Below are 18505 nucleotides of genomic sequence, written 5' to 3' on the forward strand. Positions count from 1 at the left end.
GAGGTAACTTCATTGTTTGAGCACTCATTATTTAAAAAATGTGTCAACTTGATTTGATATGTGGATATATAGGCTGCGCCCAGTGTTAAAACAACATAATCAGTTTAATCAAAGGGTAAAAATGAATTCCAAAAATAGTCTTAAAATGGCACATCAGTTACAATTGATTTGTGCTAATAAAACGTATATAGGGCTTTGTGTACTGGGCTTGGTTCCAGGAGATATTCAGCTTTCTGTTGGTCAGCTCTTTTGGTCTTATAGGGCGCTATTGGCAGCTGAAAAGCAAATCTTGAAACACTGGAAAAGTGATGCAAAGCCTTCAGTTGACGACTGGTTGCAGGATTTAGCCATTCTTTCAAGCAGTGTGGGATATATTAACCCACTAGGCTCTGCCCTGCAACATCACTGTGTGCTGATGGCACCAGAATCAGCAAAATGGCTGCGTAAATCCCATGCGCGGTCTACCAAGCACAAAAAGATGGCTGCCAAACCTACCATGCATGTTGTCAGAGGTGAAATGGAGACCGCACTCTGAAACATGTCATTGGGGTGTCCAATATGTAAAAATGGAGCAAAGATGAAAATCAGTGCTTGCTGAAAGAAATCTGAAATCTGCTTTAAAATCTTTTCTTAGTTGCTAAAAAAAATACAGAATGCTGGTTTCAAACGCCCACAAACATCCCATCTTCTTGCGGGGTGTCCTATGCTATGGAATCCCAGGAATTATTGTGCATTTGCAATGTCCAGGAAAGTTGAATTGGTCACAAAAACATCCACAGCCAGTTTGCCTGCCTGGGAAAGCTGTCAAATCTGGGTGCAGTACCAACAGCCACCTGTGACTGTTTCAAAAGCCTGTTTTAAACTGTAAAAGTTGTACCACTAAGATAGAATATCTCAAATCTAAGTGACTTGTTATCTAGAGCAAACTAGGTTGTCACAATTTAAACTTCATGGTTTGGAACCTAGAATCAGTGTTCTCAGTGTTTGTTTTTAAAATTGTAAGTTTATTTGCAACAAATAAAAATGTAACAAATGTACTTTTAAAATAAGCCTGATTCAGCAAAACTACAAACAAGCTTCCCTCAACAAAAGGCACCTCCCTTCTGCTTCCCACCAAAAGGCTAGGAACTTACATTCAGGTGTTGATTAATTCAGGGGAGGAGATTTTGAGCTGCTCCTGGGATAGACAAAGGACCTTCCTGGGCTGAAAGAATATGCAGATTAAAGTGTCAACAGTGCTCTCTGCCAGAAGGAAGTAGGCGGAGATTACTGCTGGAGCTACAAGAGAGCCAAGGAGGTGGGGATAGACATTTTTGTTGATTCTCAATGGACAAAATGCAGATTTCTAATGAGACTGATAATTTATTGTGGACAATTGTTAAAAATATAGAAACCCCGGACTTCTGAATCTAAATTTTGGGTGCACAATTTAAGAGGTGCCAGAACTCTGTGCTATGTTCTGGGACATAACTGTCAAAATTGTGGTTTTATAGCTAATGCATTGATGTCAGAAATATGAAACTTCACACACTTATGTCCCTATGCAATGCGCACATGTGTACCAAGTTTGGACAAAATAGATATTGTATCCCAGACAAAAAGTGCGAAAATTTGTCAAATCCAGACCCAACATCCTACAGAGACGGGGCTTGGATGAATACTTACTCCACAAAATATGTGATCTAGATATGCTATTGCTATCAAGTTTTTAAAATTGTAAATATGTATTATATAAAAAGTAGATTTCATGTGCAAAAACAAAGGGGAGGTTTTTCCTGCCTCATAAACTACCTCATCATGATGACACACTGTTTTCTCCTCCAATCAAGGGAGAGAGCAGACCATAGCCAATGTAATGCCTAGGGGGTGCGCCTGGGATAATTCAGCTTACCCATCCCTTTAGTAAACGTATAAATAGACACAGCTGAGGGCTCACAAGGACACAGACATTCACCCACCAACCGATTGCTGGCAGAGCACATTGCAAGAGAAATCCATGTTCCAGAGTCCAGACTCCAGAAACTTTGAAAGCAGAAAGGCCCATTTCCAAAGCTGAACCCTTCTCAGCTTGGCCTTTAAAAATCCAGAAACCAGATTTTACCTCAGACCTCTAAATGGAACCAAAGAACAGACTGGCTGTGTTGTGCTGCTTTCCTGCTAAGAATTATTGCCAGAATCCAAAGATCCAACCCAGTAGAGCCGTGCTGTGATCAGATAGCTGTGAACCAGAGCCCATGAGATTCATCCAGTCCCACTGTGCGGTGTCCAGAGCGCCTTGATGATCATTGACCAAACCAGTCCGGTGTGCCCAGCAGTCTGTCCCAGAAAGTATCCCTGACCAGAGCTCTGACGGGTCCATTCAAAACATTGGTAGTGAGTATCCATAGTATAGGATTGTCACTGGCCTATGTACTGTCCATAGTCATCCCTATTCAAATCTCTCTTAGATCCAAAACTGTATTGTTAGAAATCCTTTTTGTCTTGCCTGAACACTCAATCTCATTCCCTATTATCTTCTGCACCAGTAGTGTTAAAATCATCTTTGCGCTGATATATTTTCTGAAGAAGGCGAGCATCTCGGCAGGCAAAACGATCCAGAGATATCCTGGGCTGGCGGCCGTGCTGTCGTGTAGTTTGCATCTTCATAGTCTACCCTTAGTGTAAAGAAACCTTGTTTGTAATTTTAAAAGTGCATTCTTGTTTTACAATTTGCCTCTTTCTGAAATAAAATGACCTCCACAAATATCCTTCATAACTTCTTCGTTTATACTAGAAACGAAATGTAAGTGTCTATTTGAAGCTAACCTCCTAAGCTTTCTAAAGGACCCAAAACTGCATCTCAACTCCTTATAGTTTTTCCGTAATCGCGCTTACCACGCGTGGAAAAGTTTCCCGCAAATTTTTCGTTTGGCTCAAATCTATAACATGTGAAATAGCTGTTCATTGCGCACAACCTCAAAATTAAGTTTTCTACTTGCTTCTTACTCTATGATCATTGCTAGTGGTTGTATGAACCCATACAAAGTGGCTCCCCTTAGTATTTGAAACAATTTCAGTGAATTAAAACCATTTTCAGTGTTTTCCCATTCATGTAAAGCCAACTTTAAAACCATTTTTGACAAGTTTGCATCATTGCTGTTTCACTTCTGTGTTAGCTGGGGGGGGGATTGGGATTGATACATTTGCTTGAATTCTGCATTCCTTAAACCTGTGCTCTCCTTCCATTTCTTTGTATTGCATTTTGGGGGGTTTGAGGGGTGTGCAGGGGAAATAGTAATCTCATTGCCATTTGATTGAACCCATACAAAAGTATTATTTCTATGCTGCATCATTTATCCTATCATTACTCCTTCTGATTAAAGAGATTGTTAGTGTGACATCACTCCTTTGCTGATCATTGTATAACCATTTAAAATAGTGTGATATATATTGTGCCATACATAAATAAATATTTTTAACTTTGCAAACCAGTCTGCTTCCTGTTTCAGTTTGACCCGGGGGGATTCGAAGAGAGGGGCGTGATATAAGTGGTACATCGTTCAGAAATAAAAGAACTTATAGACATAAATAAATAATTAAGGGTTTCAGCTGTGCATCACACGCTAGAAATTGACTTAGGTGGAGTGCCGGGTTGAAATCACTTACAAGATTGGGGGCTTGTGTCCGGGATTTCTGAATTAGATATACCACTTGTTACAGTCTAATACAGTGTGCTAACTATTGGGGTACATAAACCCTGTTGGGCTACCACGCTGTGTTACACTGTGAAAAGCACCCCTCAATAGGAACGCTCTAAGGAATTGGTCTGTTTGCAAAAATAAAATAACTCCTGTAAATCAGAAAGGAAATTAATATTTCCAGAATGGCAACCTTGGTAGATATCAATATGGCTAAAGAACACCTACTGCATAAATTATTTGTAAGGGGTGAATAGACAGTACAGGATCAGAATGTGTGGTTGCAGGGAATTAAAGAACAGGCCACTGCAACAGGATTAAATATATGGCAAGATCAGGGTCCCTTACATATGGCACTGAGTGAACTGTACATGGACCCTAAGGTAAAAGAAGAGCAAAGTAACATTGCCAAAATAGCGGCATATCTGTATCTCCACATTGGAGCAATACAGAACAAATATGCTGAGAACCTAGATCTGGCAAGCAAGCAACTACAATCATTACAAAAATCCGAAACTGATCTGATTCTGCAGAGCAAAGGCTACAAAAGAGCCATGAAACAGAAAATGAAACCAGGCAGCACCTGATAAAAATAAAAGAAGATATGGGTATCCTGTAGCAGGAGAAGGTAGAGCAGGATACCAAAGTGCTGGCCCTGCAGAAGGAGTACCAAGAAAATGTGGACTCCCTACTACAGAGCCAGAAAAGGCTGGAACAGCAAATACATTTTAACAGGGCATGTGCAGAGCAGGTAGTCACCCTGCAAAACAGCCTAGACCAAGAAAAAGAAGAAAATAATACATTCATTCTCAAAGACCTCGACACCCAGGCAGAATTTGATGAGGAGCGCCAGGAAGCTGGTGCGCTCCAAAGACAGAGGGACAACTTGGCTGCACAGTTGCATACTCTTATTCAGGAAAGGGAAACCTTTGGCCAGGAGGTCAGTTATTTAAAAGATAAAATGGAAGAAACTCACCTGGCCCTCCAGGGACTGGGTGAGCTCCAAAAAGATTACACAAAACTGTTAGAGCACTCCAGAAGGATGGAAGATGCTCTGGACTCAGGAGGTAACCCTCCTGCAGCAAAAACTGGCCCAGTACTCTAAAATGACAAAGGAAGCAAAAAGAGACAATGAGGCTCTCTGTGAGAAAAATGACAGGCTCCACAGACAGGTAGCTATGCAAGAACAATTGATAGAGACTAGCAAGGCCTTGATAGAAGAGCAGAAAGGTCAGGTTCTTGCATGGCAATAGGGAGCAGGGTCTGAGAGAGATGAGGTCCGCTGGGAAAGGGAGACACCTGAGCATAACCTCATGAACCCTAGTACCAGAGGCCTTCATCTCTTCCACTCCATGAACTCTGCCACCCCCATGTCCACTGGCGAACATGAGCCAAGTGCCACGGGGATGGCAGACTTCAATCCAATGAGGAATATGGGGCTCATAGATCAGCACCTCCCAGGAATGGATGGGCTGGCATCTGGGTATGGGTTCCCAAGTGCTGTAAAATTTAGTGGGGAACTCCATGAGAGTAGGCCTACTAAGGGCCTCCTGAAAACCTCTGCCCAGCTAGGACAGTGGGGGGGCGGATACTCGGCAAATCCTGGGAGCAAGGAGGAATCAGAAGACTCCTCTGAGCGCCACAGGACACAAGAAACTAAGCCCCACATTCTGCCAGCCATTCCCAGGCCCGCAGAATCCGGGAGAGCCTAGAAGACCAGACAGGCACCTCTTTTAGCAGTGCCTCTGAGTCAGAGGAGGAGTGGACCAGGGTGACCCGAACCAAGAAAGCCAACAAGGTCAAAAGGGCATTGCTCAAGGATCCCCTGAAGCAGATAAAGGCCATTAGGAGAGTCATCACGCCCTATCATAAGAACGCGAAATATTCAGTTTGGGAGCACCTTGAGCTCTTTGAACAAATGATGGAAACTTTCCATTTGAAGGACAGCCAAAGCTGTATTCAATATGTGAAATGGACCTTCTATCCCGAGTACTCCAGCTTCTTTGCAGGGCTGGAGGATCAGAATCATTCCAGATGGTCCACCTATGGGGCGGCCATCTTGAAACATTTTTCTGTGCACAGGAATCCTCAGCAGGCTTGCAAGCCAGCCTATAACTTGCAATGTGGGGAGGATCAGGCCCCACAAGAATTTGTTCAAGAATTAAAGCATGCCTTTGCGCAGACCACTAGAAGGATACGCACTGACAGCAAAGAGTTTGTAAATACTTTCTTCCATGGTCTCCCCAAGTACATCATGACCCAGCTAGTGAGAGATGTTCACGAGAAAAGATCACTAGACTGGGTCATCGAACAAGCCACATGCATTTATGAGGTGCAAAAGCCAGTGGAAAACAAAAATAATCAGAAAAGCACCAAAACAACCAACACCCCTGCTGCTGCTAAGGTGGCAGAGGTGAAGGTTGCCCCCATTTTAGATTTAGAGATGGGGGACCTAAAACCTGCCTGCACAGAATCAAAGCAACCCCAAGCCCAGAAGGCCCTCGGGCCAATCACAAACAGGGAGCCAGGGAGGCAACCCCACAAATGGGACCCCTAACTCCCCTGATTACATCAGCCCACGCTACAAGGGAAATAGGCCCATCCTGGGTTATGTGTGGACTCCTCCAGCCCAGCGAGGCGGGGGGGGTCCAACCAGACTGCAGATAACCCAGGGAACTTCCCTCCTCACTTCCCCCAGGAGGGCAGTAATTCCACAAATACTGGACAGAATTTCTTCCCAAGGTACCCGCAAAACGTCAACCCCCAAAACAATCCATCCTTCTTTCCCCAATTTGCTGAGCCCAGACAGCCCAATCCAGGAGAGGGGAGGCCAAGGGTGGAGGGGTACCCAAACTTCCCTAACCCAGGGTATTTTGTGAGAAGGGCTAGCTACCCTTCCTGGGATCAGCCCAGCGGAGACATGAGGGCCCTGTACCAGCCTGAGCGGGTGTCACAACTAGAGCGCCAGGTCCAAAACATGGCACAGGATCTGTCTGGGTCGCATGCTGAGGGCTCAACAAAACCCTCAGATGAGCATGGTGGTGCAGAATGCCTCAAACCCAGGACCTGGTGCTCCAGAGCAATGACGGGGAAGAACCCCGACAACCCACCGGTTCCCAGGGAGGAGGCACAAGGGGAAGGGGGATGTAAAGCCTTGGAGGAAGCTTCCTTCCCCACTTGTAGAAAGTCCCTGGAAACCCAGGACCCGGAACCAAAATCTCCTGCCCCTGAAAGTCTGCAACCCAAGGAGCAGGAGAGGGGGTAGGAGAAATAAAGAGCCCAAAAAAGAGCCATTTTGAGGAGGAGGTACAAGTCTTCCAGTTTGAAGGAGAAGGATCCTCAGAGGATCCTGGGAAAAGGATCTTCTCCTTCAGAGATGGGGGAAATCCTCCCAAACAAAAATGGGTCCCAAAGAATTCAAAACCAGACTGGGTAGGTCTGGGGAATGAGTTAGCACCGCCCATCATCAAACCCCAGAATCATCAGCATGAAAATCCCCCGGTGCAAACTCATCCTGGGGACTGCCTCCAAAAAGGGGGGGAAGCACAGAACCAGAACCAGGGGAAACCAAGACTTCCCCCATATCTAGCTGTCACCTTTTTCTTTCAGATTCCCAAGACACCAAACAGAATCCTGCCCAAATCACCTTTCTGTCAGCATCCAAAACCAAGTAACTAGCCCACCAGTTGTCCAAAAATGTACATTATCTTTGCACCCTTGAGGAGAAGAAGGGAGGATTCTATGCCCCGGTCCAAATAAAGGGGCAGTGTACAATTTTGCCAATGGTGGACACTGGATCCCAAGCTACCCTTCTGTCAAAAAGGGCCTTTGATAAACTGAATTCGGGAAGAGGGGGGGGATACCAAATCCCTCTCACCCCTCTTCCTGGACAACTTCAGAACTTCGACGGGAAGGAAATTCCCATCGAGGGGACTGCGGATTTGGATATTAAAATTGGGCGACACAAGGTGAAGCACCTGGTCATAGTGGTGACTCCAGAGGGCACACCTTGTTTACTAGGGAATGACATCCTGTGAAGGTTGTCACCCCTCATAGATTGTGCAAACAAGGTCCTCTGGACCCAGACTAGCCGACCAATAAAATTAAAACGGAGTGTCAACCATGTTAGTTTAAACGGCACATGCCACATGGTTGAACAAAAGTCTGACCAAGTAGAATTTCACTTACAGTATAATCAAATCCCAGACGTGACAGTAATAGCAGTAGGACAACAAACTGGTGATGGGGGGTCCTCTCTATTTCTGAAAATCAACCTTCCTTCCAGTCTAAGGTGGCATTCCACAATGGAAGAAAACACTCTGAAATTCTTTACAAATTCACAATCAGAAAATCCCACTCCTATAGTCCAGAAAGATGAGAAATCAGCTCAAAGCCTGGCTGATATTCAGAAAATTGCAGAGCAGTTGTTCATCCTTATTCAGTTAAATGAAGGGAAGGAATCTGTTCTCGCCCGAGTGTGTGTGAACAACGGTAAGAGCTTCATCAGTGAAGCCATGGTCCGCAAACTCCCAAAAGATCCAGCCATTCCCACATTTAAACTGATAGACAAATGGGAAATGGACCTGGAAGCACCCAATTCCAAACATCTCCTGCCTAGCAGGTGTATGCTCAGAATTTTCATAGGCAACAAGAGCATAGTCCATAAGTGTTGGGTCGTGCGCGATGTCCCTGCTGCATTTTACTTAGGCAGTGACATTCTCAATCGCTTTGCCATTAGTTTGGACCTAATAAACTTCAAAGCTTAGTCCCGATTAGCAGATAATCCCATGGGCTTTGATGACCCAGAGAAAGCATCTAGGTCAGCTAAACTGCTGCCATATGTAGTTGAAATTCAGATTGCATAGGAAGTCACCATCCCAGAAAGGACCCGACAATTCTCACTGGAAGTGGAAGTTAAAAGAGGACAGAAACTGAAAAACCCTGACGGCTATATTCATCTGAATGCTTATTTCCAACAGCAAGGGTTGGGGGTAAACCCAACACCACTAGTCAACATAGAACCACCTGCCTTTCCCACCTGAAGCCACCAGTCCAAATCAGCACTTTGACCAGGGACTTCTCCACCCATCTGGAGGAGGCCGCTGAGATAGCAAAACCGGAAGTCTTTCCAGGCTTAAGGCAGATGGTTGAAGAGCGAGTTAACCTAGCTGATGCCTGTGAGACTCTGGAGCAAAGGCAAAAATTGAAACAAGTTTTCTTGGATTTTCAAGATCTCTTTGCGGTGGACTCATATGACTGTGGTCGCACCGACATCCGCACAACAACAATTCCCACGGACCCTGGCATGACTCCAGTGTTTGTAAAGCAATATCGCTTGCCTCTTGCATCAGTGGAGTCGCTTGCTGAAATAATTAAGAACCTTGAGTCCCATGGGATAATTCGTCCAGTCTACAGCACCTTCAATAATCCGGTGCTGGGGATTTTGAAGCCAAACGGCCAGTGGAGACTCTGCGCCGACCTTAGGGAGCTCAACAAACCGATCCATACTTCCCGATGGCCTCTTCCCTACATAGACCAAGGGCTGGCCCAGATCCAGGGGTCACAGGTATTCACTGCAATAGACCTGGCCAATTGGTACTGGACTGTACCTGTCAGAAGGGAGGACCAATATAAGCTGGCTTTCACCTTCGGGGGGCAGCAATACACATGGACCCGGACTCCCTTCAGATACATCAACTCCGGCAGTGAATTTAACATTTTTTTACACAAGGCCATGCCCGACCTGGGTGAGAGGGGTAACCTGGCCTATGTAGATGATGTTTTAGTCAAAAGCTCAACTGTGGAGGAACACATAGCGGAGATCCGTTATGTTCTGACACAGTTGAGGGCTGCCGGAGCAAAACTCTCCTTTCAAAAGGCACAGTGGTGCAGAACCCGTGTCAATTTCTTGGGGCATGAGATTACTCCTCAGGGTCTCTGTCCCCAGCAAAAGAAAGTGGAAGCACTTCAGAAATTAAAAGACCCCACAACTCTGCGAGAACTAAGGAGCCTCATTGGACTAACTAATTACAGCAGAAAGTTCATTGAGGACTATGCAGAGATCACAAGACCCCTGTTCCATCTTTTGAAGGGGGGGGTCAAGTGGGAGTGGGGTCCAGAACAAGCCGAGGCAGTAAGACAACTCAAAAGAAGCCTCTCACAAGCGCCTTGCCTAGCTTACCCTGTCAAAAACAAGGAGTTCTTCTTGGAGACAGGGTTCTCAAATACATGCTTGACTGCAGTATTATACCAAAAGCATGACAAGGTCAATAAAGTAATCTATTCGAATAAAACTTTATCCTCTGTGGAGGAAAAATTCAACGATTGTGAGAAGGCACTCCTGGCAACGGTGTGGGCATAGAAGAATTACCGCCCGTTATCCAGGGGGAACACATCATAGTGGAGACTCCACACCAGACTCTTCAATATCCCCAAAGTGACAGAATCCGGGCCGGAAATGTGAGTAATTCCCGAATTACTTCCTGGATTCTGTCAATGCAAGGCTTTCCTGTGGAGGTCAGATATGGCCAAAACAAGAAGAGTCCCCTCGCACAAGGTCTGGCTGACTTACATGATTGTGCCAGAGAAAACTGTCTCGAGAACGAAAGTCTTAAAATCAAGGACAACATGGAGGCATACCTTAATTCCCCACAGAAAGTCTTTGAAGAAGACCAGTGTGAGGGAATGCCCACTGTCTATGTGGATGGGTGCTCTTACCATGTTGGCAACAACGGGGAAAAGGAACTTGTGGCCGGCGTAGGGAATGCATGGGTGAATGACGCCCCAGAACCCTTAGCTGGGTACAAAATCGGTCCCCGAAGTAGTCAAGTGTCAGAATTAATGGCTGTGCATCAAGCCATCCTCACTGTTGTCCAAGACCAACTCCACAAACTGGTCATAATCACTGATTCGGATTATGTACTGAACGGGTTCGTGGAGCACCTGGTTAACTGGAAAACCAGAGGCATGCTCTGTGCTAATAACAAACCATTGAAACATGGGAAATTAATCTAAAATATTGATGATCTGGTCACCTCGAATGGGATGACCATCTACTGGAAAAAGATCAAGGGTCATTCTAAAGTAGAGGGACCTGATAAAACTGGAAATGACCTAGCTGATCAGCTGGCCAAAACCAGAGCCATCCAACGGGATCTATTTGAGATCGAGTCCCTGTTGGGGAAAATCCAGGTCACTACTATCACTAGGTCCCAGACAAATGCTCACAATGAACGCTCAACTGCACAATGGAGTAAGGAGACCCGAGATGCTGATTTGATTATGGCTCAAAAAGGGGATCCAATAATTGGTAAGTTTTATCAATACATTGAGGACCCTGAGAACTTTCCCCTGACGGATACCGATTACATAGGGAAAGAGGACCTCAGAGTGTTGATGAAATGTCCAAAAATGTTCTGAATCCAAGACGGTTTGTTGGTGAGGAGATCCCTAGCTGGCCATGATCAGTGGGTGGTCCCTACCTCTTTCCGAAGCCTGATGCTAGGTCATGCCCATGATGTGGCCACAGCTGGTCATAGGGGATTTCATACAACACTTGAAATCTTAGGAGAGGTTGCCTACTGGCCACACATGGGGCAGGACCTTGACCAATACTTGAAGGGGTGTCTTGTGTGTGCACAATTCCAGCCAACATCCCTCATACAGCGTGCACCTCTCCAAAAGAGGAGGATGACACTGCCTTGGTCAGATTTACAAGTCGATTTTATCAGGCCCGTGATTCGCTCCTCTAGGGGGGACAAGTTCATGTTGACCGTGACATGCTTGTTCACTAAATGGGTGGAATGTCTCCCAGCCCCAAATTGCAAGGCAGAAACAGCAGCTGCCCTGATGATCAACCACATCTTCTCATGTTTTGGACTACCCCAAAGGATCGAGTCAGACCGAGGTAGCCACTTCACTAGCGAAGTAATGACAAAGATGTGGGAAATACTTGGGGTCAAAAGGAAATTACACATTGCCTACCGGCAGCCTCTAGTGGTGCAGTGGAGAGATACAACAAGACAATTGAGCATATTAAAAAGTTTGTGGCAAATTCTGGGCCAAGTTGGGACATCCGACTACCTCTCATCCTGATAGCCATCAGATATACCCCTTCTTCTGCAACAAAAATGTCACCGTTTGCGCTGATGACTGGATGAATGATGGTACTTCCCCAGTATCTGCTCTACAGAACCCAAGAGCAGACATTGATAAATGCCTCCACAACTCATGAGTATGTTGATAATCTGAGTAAACACCATCAACATGCTTTTGCCTATGCTCAGCAAAATCTAGAAAGATCTGCAAACAGTATGAAGACCCACTACGACCTAAAGACTACTAGAAAAGAATACCAAGTAGGAGAGCGGGTCTACTTATACAATTTTCCAACCAGGCCAAACAGCACAAATGTTTGCCAAGCTGGAGGGGTCCTTTTGAAATTGTAGACAAAATCTCACCAGTCGCCTACAAAATCCGTATCCCCAAAGGCAGTTTGGCAGAAGGGGAAAATAAGTGGGTCCACATCAACCAACTGAAGTGTTGGCATCCTAGGCACACTCTACAGCAACTAGATGATTCATCTGGAAACCCAGAGGGGGTCATTCCAGACACCTAGAATTCCAACTAGAAAACTATCCCGCCTGTTGAAAATGAGTAATAAATTGCAAACAGAAAAATATGTCATATATCTATCAAATGTATGTGTCTGCCCCACTACATGAATAGTGGTGGGGAAATCTCTACAAATGTGCTCTGTTTTGTCATCCTAGGACAAAAACCATGGATCCTAAAACCAAGGATGACCACTCGGGGACCTGAAGGAAACACCCAAGGGGCTCGGGGTATCACTCCATACACTTCCATCTGGAACCGGCGAGGAGAACCTGTCGATCAACCACGGATGATAGAAGCAGACACCTTTTTCCACTTGGACCAGAAAGAAAAAAAACTGAACATCCCAATCTCGTGACTTCCCCTTGACGACGGCCAAAAGTCAAATCGTGAGGGGGGGCCTTGGGGGATGTATTAACCCACTAGGCTCTGCCCTGCAACATCACTGTGTGCTGATGGCACCAGAATCAGCAAAAAGGCAGCGAAAATCCCATGCACGCCAAAACCGGAGGAAATTGCGCTCTACCAAGCACAAAAAGATGGCTCCCAAACCTACCATGCATGTTGTCAGGGGTCAAATGGAGACCGCACTCTGAAACATATCATTGGGCTGTCCAACATATAAAAATGGAGCACAGATGAAAAGCAGTGCTCGCTGAAAGAAATCCGAAATCTGCTTTAAAAATACAGAATGCTGGTTTCAAAATCCTGCAAACATCCCGTCTTCTTGCGGGGTGTCCCATGCTATGGAATAAAAGGAATTATTGTGCATTTGCAATGTCCAAGAAAGTTGAATAGGTCACAGCCAGTTTGCCTGCCTGGGAAAGCTGTAAAAATCTGGGCGCAGTATCAGCGGCTGCCTGTGACTGTTTCAAAAGCTGTTTTACAACTGTAAAAGTTGTACCACTAAGATCTAATGTCTTAAATGTAAGTGACTTGTTATTTAGAGCAAACTAGGTTGTCACTATTTAAACTTCATGGTTTGGAGCCTAGAATCAGTGTTTTCAGTGTTTGTTTTAAAATTGTAATTATATTTGCAACAAAGAAAAATGTAACACATTTACTTTTAAAATAAGCCTGAATCAGCAAAACTACAAACAAGCTTCCCCCAACAAAAGGCACCTCCCTTCTGCTTCCCAACAAAAGGCCAGGAACTTACATTCAGGTGTTGATTAAATCAGGGGAGGAGATTTTGAGCTGCTCCTGGGAGAGACAAAGGACCTTCTTGGGCTGAAAGAATATGCAGATTAAAAGTGTCAACGGTGCTCTCTACCATAAGGAAGTAGGCAGAGATTGCTGCTGGAGCTCCAAGAGAGCCAAGGAGGTGGGGATAGACATTTTTGTTGATTCTCAATGGACAAAAGCAGATTTCTAATGAGACTGATAATTTATTGTGAACAATTGTTAAAAATATAGAAACCCCGGACTTCTGAATCTAAATTTTGGGTGCACAGTTTAAGAGGTGCCAGAACTCTGTGCTATGTTCTCGGACATAACTGTCAAAATTGTGGTTTTATAGCAAATGCATTGATGTCAGAAATTTGAAACTTCACACACTTATGTCCCTATGCAATGCGCACATGTGTACCAAGTATGGACAAAATAGATATTGTATCCCAGACAAAAAGTGCGAAAATGTGTCAAATCCAGACCCAAGATCCTACAGAGACGGGGCTTGGATGAATACTTACTCCACAAAATATGTGATCTAGATATGCTATTTCTATCAAGTTTTTAAAATTGTAAATAAGTATTACATGAAAAGTAGATTTCATGTGCAAAAACAAAGGGGAGGTTTTTCCTGCCTCATAAACTACCTCATCATGATGACACACTGTTCTCTCCTCCAATCCAAGGAGAGAGCAGACCCTAGCCAATGGAATACCTAGGGGGTGCGCCTGGGATAATTCAGCTTACCCACACCTTTATTAAATGTATAAATAGAGACAGCAGAGGGCTCACAAGGACACAGATATTCACCCACCAACTGATTGCTGGTGGAACACTTTGCAAGAGAAATCCATATTCCAGACTCCAGACTCCAGAAACTTTGAAAGCAGAAAGGCCCATTTCCAAAGCTGAACCCTTCTCAGCTTGGCCTTTAAAAATCCAGAAACCAGATTTTACCCCAGACCTCTAAATGGAACCAAAGAACAGCCTGGCTGTGCTGCGCTGCGCTGCTTTCCTGCTAAGAATTATTACCAGAATCCAAAGATCCAACCCAGTAGAGCCGTGCTGTGACCAGGTAGCTGTGAACCAGAGCCCGTGAGATCCAGTCCAGTCCCACCGTGCGGTCTCAAGAGCACCTTGCATATCGCTGACCAGACCAGTCCGGTGTACCCAGCAGTCTTTCCCAGAAAGTATCCCTGACCAGATCCCTGTCGGGTTCATTCAAAACATTGGTAGTGAGTATTCATAGTATAGGATTGTCACTAGCCTATGTACTGTCCATAGTCATCCCTATTCAAATCTCTCTTAGATCCAGAACTGTATTGTTAGAAATCCTTTTTGTCTTGCCTGAACTCTCCATCTCATTCCCAATTATCTTCTGTACCAGTAGTGTTAAAATCATCTTTGAGCTGATATATTTTCTGAAGAAGGCGAGTGTCTCGGCAGGCAAAACCATCCAGAGATATCCTGGGCTTGTGGCCATGCTGTCGTGTAGTTTGCATCTTCATAGTCTACCCTTAGTGTAAAGAAACCTTGTTTGTAATTTTAAAAGTGCATTCTTGTTCTACAATTTGTGTCATGATCCGCCAAACCCGCCCATTTTGGACTTCATGGTCCATGATGCACCGCGGTGTAAACACTGCAGTACTACCAACATGGCTGGCGCTTCCGAAGTACTGCACACCAGCCTTTCCATGCTTCGTTTGGCTTCCTAGAAAAAGGCCACGCCTCTGCAGCGTTGCGCGTTTTACGCTACTGTTTGGTGTAGTTAGACGTGTGCCTCCGAAGTTCACTTCGCGCCCTCCTTGACACCTTAATTCCTTCCTTCCTGGTACTCATTACTCCTTTCCCCTTACCTTCTTTTCGTGGTCTACTCCTGGAAATACTTCATGCTCGAGGTCAGAGCCCAACTCCGTCAAGTCGACTTGTCTGCCTCCTGGTCCCTCGCCCGGACATTGAACGCTTCCATTTGGAAGGCTAAAACCTCACGCTGGATTCCGAAGACCCGCATCCAGGTTTATACAAATCCCGGACAGTAAGAAAAAAGGAAGCTACGTCCAAGAACGTCACCAGAAAAGAAAAACAAGTGAGAAGGGGAGAAACTTGTGACAGATTGAGACGCCTCAAAATTGATACAAAAACAGATATGGAAGCCGCAGTCCATGACCTCATGAGAGGCATGCAAGAATTAACCACTGAAGTTCAGAACCTGAAGGCTGAGAATGCTGCATTAAAGCAGCTGGTTTTGTCCAGAGATTCTGCTGCTAAGGAAAGTGTCCTTTTAGGGGGAGTAGTAGACAAATACAACGGATCATCAAAAAGTCTACGCGCCTTCCTAGATTTCTGTTTGGTACATTTCACTTTCAAACCATACTATTTTTCCACCCCACAAGCTAAGGTTGGCTTCATGATATCCCACCTTATGGGCAATGTGTTAACTTGGGCGACTCCCTTAGTCAACGCTGGCGATGCTCTCCTGGATGATTATGATGGGTTTGTGGCAGCCCTTAAGCCCATGCTTGAATTTCAACAAGGGACCCAGGACATGCTCACCTGTGTGACACGCTTCAAACAGTTAGTCAAAGAGGCTGACTGGTCCCTGGAAGCCAGGTTTACCCTCTTACGAAGAGGGTTACATGAGGAGATAAAGGACGAATTAGCCAGAGTAGCTCGCCCTAGCTCCTTTCAAGCCCTCATGGACCTCTCTCTACAGATTGATTTCCGATTCAGGAACGGAAGGCGGAGAAGAGGAAATCTAAATCAGCATCCCCTAAGACAGCCATGAACTATCCTGGTCCTAAAGAAGCAACCATTACACAAGCATCTGAACCTGACCCAATGCAATTAGGAGCCTTCCGAGGACCAATTTCCCCACATGAAAGGATCCGTCGGGCTATGCATGTATTTTGCCTCTGATAAACACCTTGTAAGGGAATGTCCCATAGCGCCACCCCGGCGTTCAGGAAACGCCAGCTTCCGATCCTAGGCAGAGCACAGCTTCAGGAGAAAGATGTTTGCTCCTCGTCTCCTCGTCTATTCCCTCCTTGAAATCTCCTGGACAGAACACTCTTGTGATCCTGCAAACAATCTTATCCTTTTCCAAAAAGGAATCCTATCCCATCCTGGCTTTAGTGGACTGTGGTGCCATGGACATTTTCATTGACCATGATTGGGTTGTCGAACATCACCTCCCATGAGAAACCAAAGAAGTAGTACAACCGGTCAAAGCCATAGCTGGCAGACCCTTGTCTTCTGGACCCATAACACACCAAACCAAGGACTTACTGTTATCAATAAACAATCATCAGGAAATCCTCAAGTTTGACACCATTAAGTCGGCTCATTATCCCTTGGTTTTGGGTATGCCCTGGTTGCAGAAAAACAATCCCTACATCAACTGGGCGGCAGGTTCTTTGTTTCTCGGTTCAGAACATTGCATGTCCCACTGTTTATGTCTTACCACCTTCTCAAGCCCTATACAAGACCTCCAGAAACCTCAGCAACCCTCAGTAACTGTCTCAAATATCATCCAGATTCCCCAAGCATACCAAAAATACTCAGATGTGTTTTCAACAGCCATTGTTCAATCTCTCCCACCTCACAGACCTGAGGATTGTGCCACAGATACAGAGCCTTCAGCGGTGATTCCCTTTGGAAGAATGTTAAATCTGTATGAACCAGAAAAGGGAGCTCTCCGGGAGTATCTGGACACCAATTTAACAAATGGAACTATCCGACCATCCAAGTCCCCAGCTGGTGCTTCTCTCTTCTTCGTCCCTAAAAAAGACTCTAAGGAGCTTAGACCTTGTTTGGATTACCGTGGCCTCAACCAATGCACCCTCAAGGACCGCTACCCATTAGCTCTCATTTCGGACATCCTGGAGGCAGTGAGGGGTGCTGTCGTCTTCACTAAGCTCAAATCTCAGGGGTGCCTACCATCTCATTCGTATAAAAGAAGGCAACGAGTGGAAGACAGCCTTCAGAACTCCCTTTGGCCACTTTGAGTACCTGGTAATGCCCTTTGGTCTCTGTAATGCCCCCGCAGTATTCCAACGCTTCATGGATCGGGTTTTTTCTGACATGTTGTTCCTTTTCGTCATAATATACCTAGATGACATTCTGATTTACTCCAAGGATACTCGAAAGCACCAAGAACACGTTAAGGCAGTTTTACAACATTTACGTGAACATAAGCTCCTGGCCAAACCTGAAAAATGTCTTTTCCATGTATCAACCGTTCACTATCTTGGCTTTGTTCTTAGCTCCAAAGGTATTGGAATGGATAATTCCAAGGTTGATTCCATCTTGTCTTGGCCTGTTCCTACTACTGTGAAACCCATTCAATCTTTCCTTGGGCTTGCTAACTTTTACAGGAAATTCATACCCGCATTTTCTGACATTGTACACCCTATTGTAACACTCTTAAGGAAAGACACTGCGTTTCAGTGGTCCTCAACCCAGGACTCAGAATTTCAACAACTGAAGTTGGAATTCACCCGAGCTCCCATCCTAGCTCAACCTGATACAGACCAACCAACCCTTCCTAGTTGAGACTGATGCATCCGGCTATGCCATCGGAGCGGTTTTGAAACAAGAACTTGATGACAAGATAGAACATCCTATTCCCTATCTATCCTGTACCTTGACTCCCAGTGAAACTCATTATTCCGTCCTGGAAAAGGAGTTGCTAGCCATTCGACAAGCTTTCACTGAGTGGCGCCATCTTCTTCTGGGAGCCAAACAACCAGTACAAGTTTGTACGGACCATTGGAACTTACAAGTGTTACAATCCCTGGAGTGCAGAAACAGCTGTCAGGCCCGCTGGGCCTTCTTTTTTGCCCAATACCAGTTTCAAATTCTGCACCTTCCTGGAACACATAACATCATAGCTGATGCCTTGTCCAGGACTTCTGATTACGAGCCTGTAGAAACGCGCTCCTTTCCCAAGATATTTCCTGATTCTGTAATTGTAGCTCAAGCTATTTCTCTCCTGGAGGACATTCGTGCCAAGACACTTTCTTCCGAACTCTGGAAGGAATACGAAA

Source organism: Ambystoma mexicanum, chromosome 8 (genome assembly GCF_040938575.1).
Source record: "Ambystoma mexicanum isolate Mex_15411 chromosome 8, UKY_AmexF1_1, whole genome shotgun sequence".
Classification (NCBI taxonomy): Eukaryota; Metazoa; Chordata; class Amphibia; order Caudata; family Ambystomatidae; genus Ambystoma; species Ambystoma mexicanum.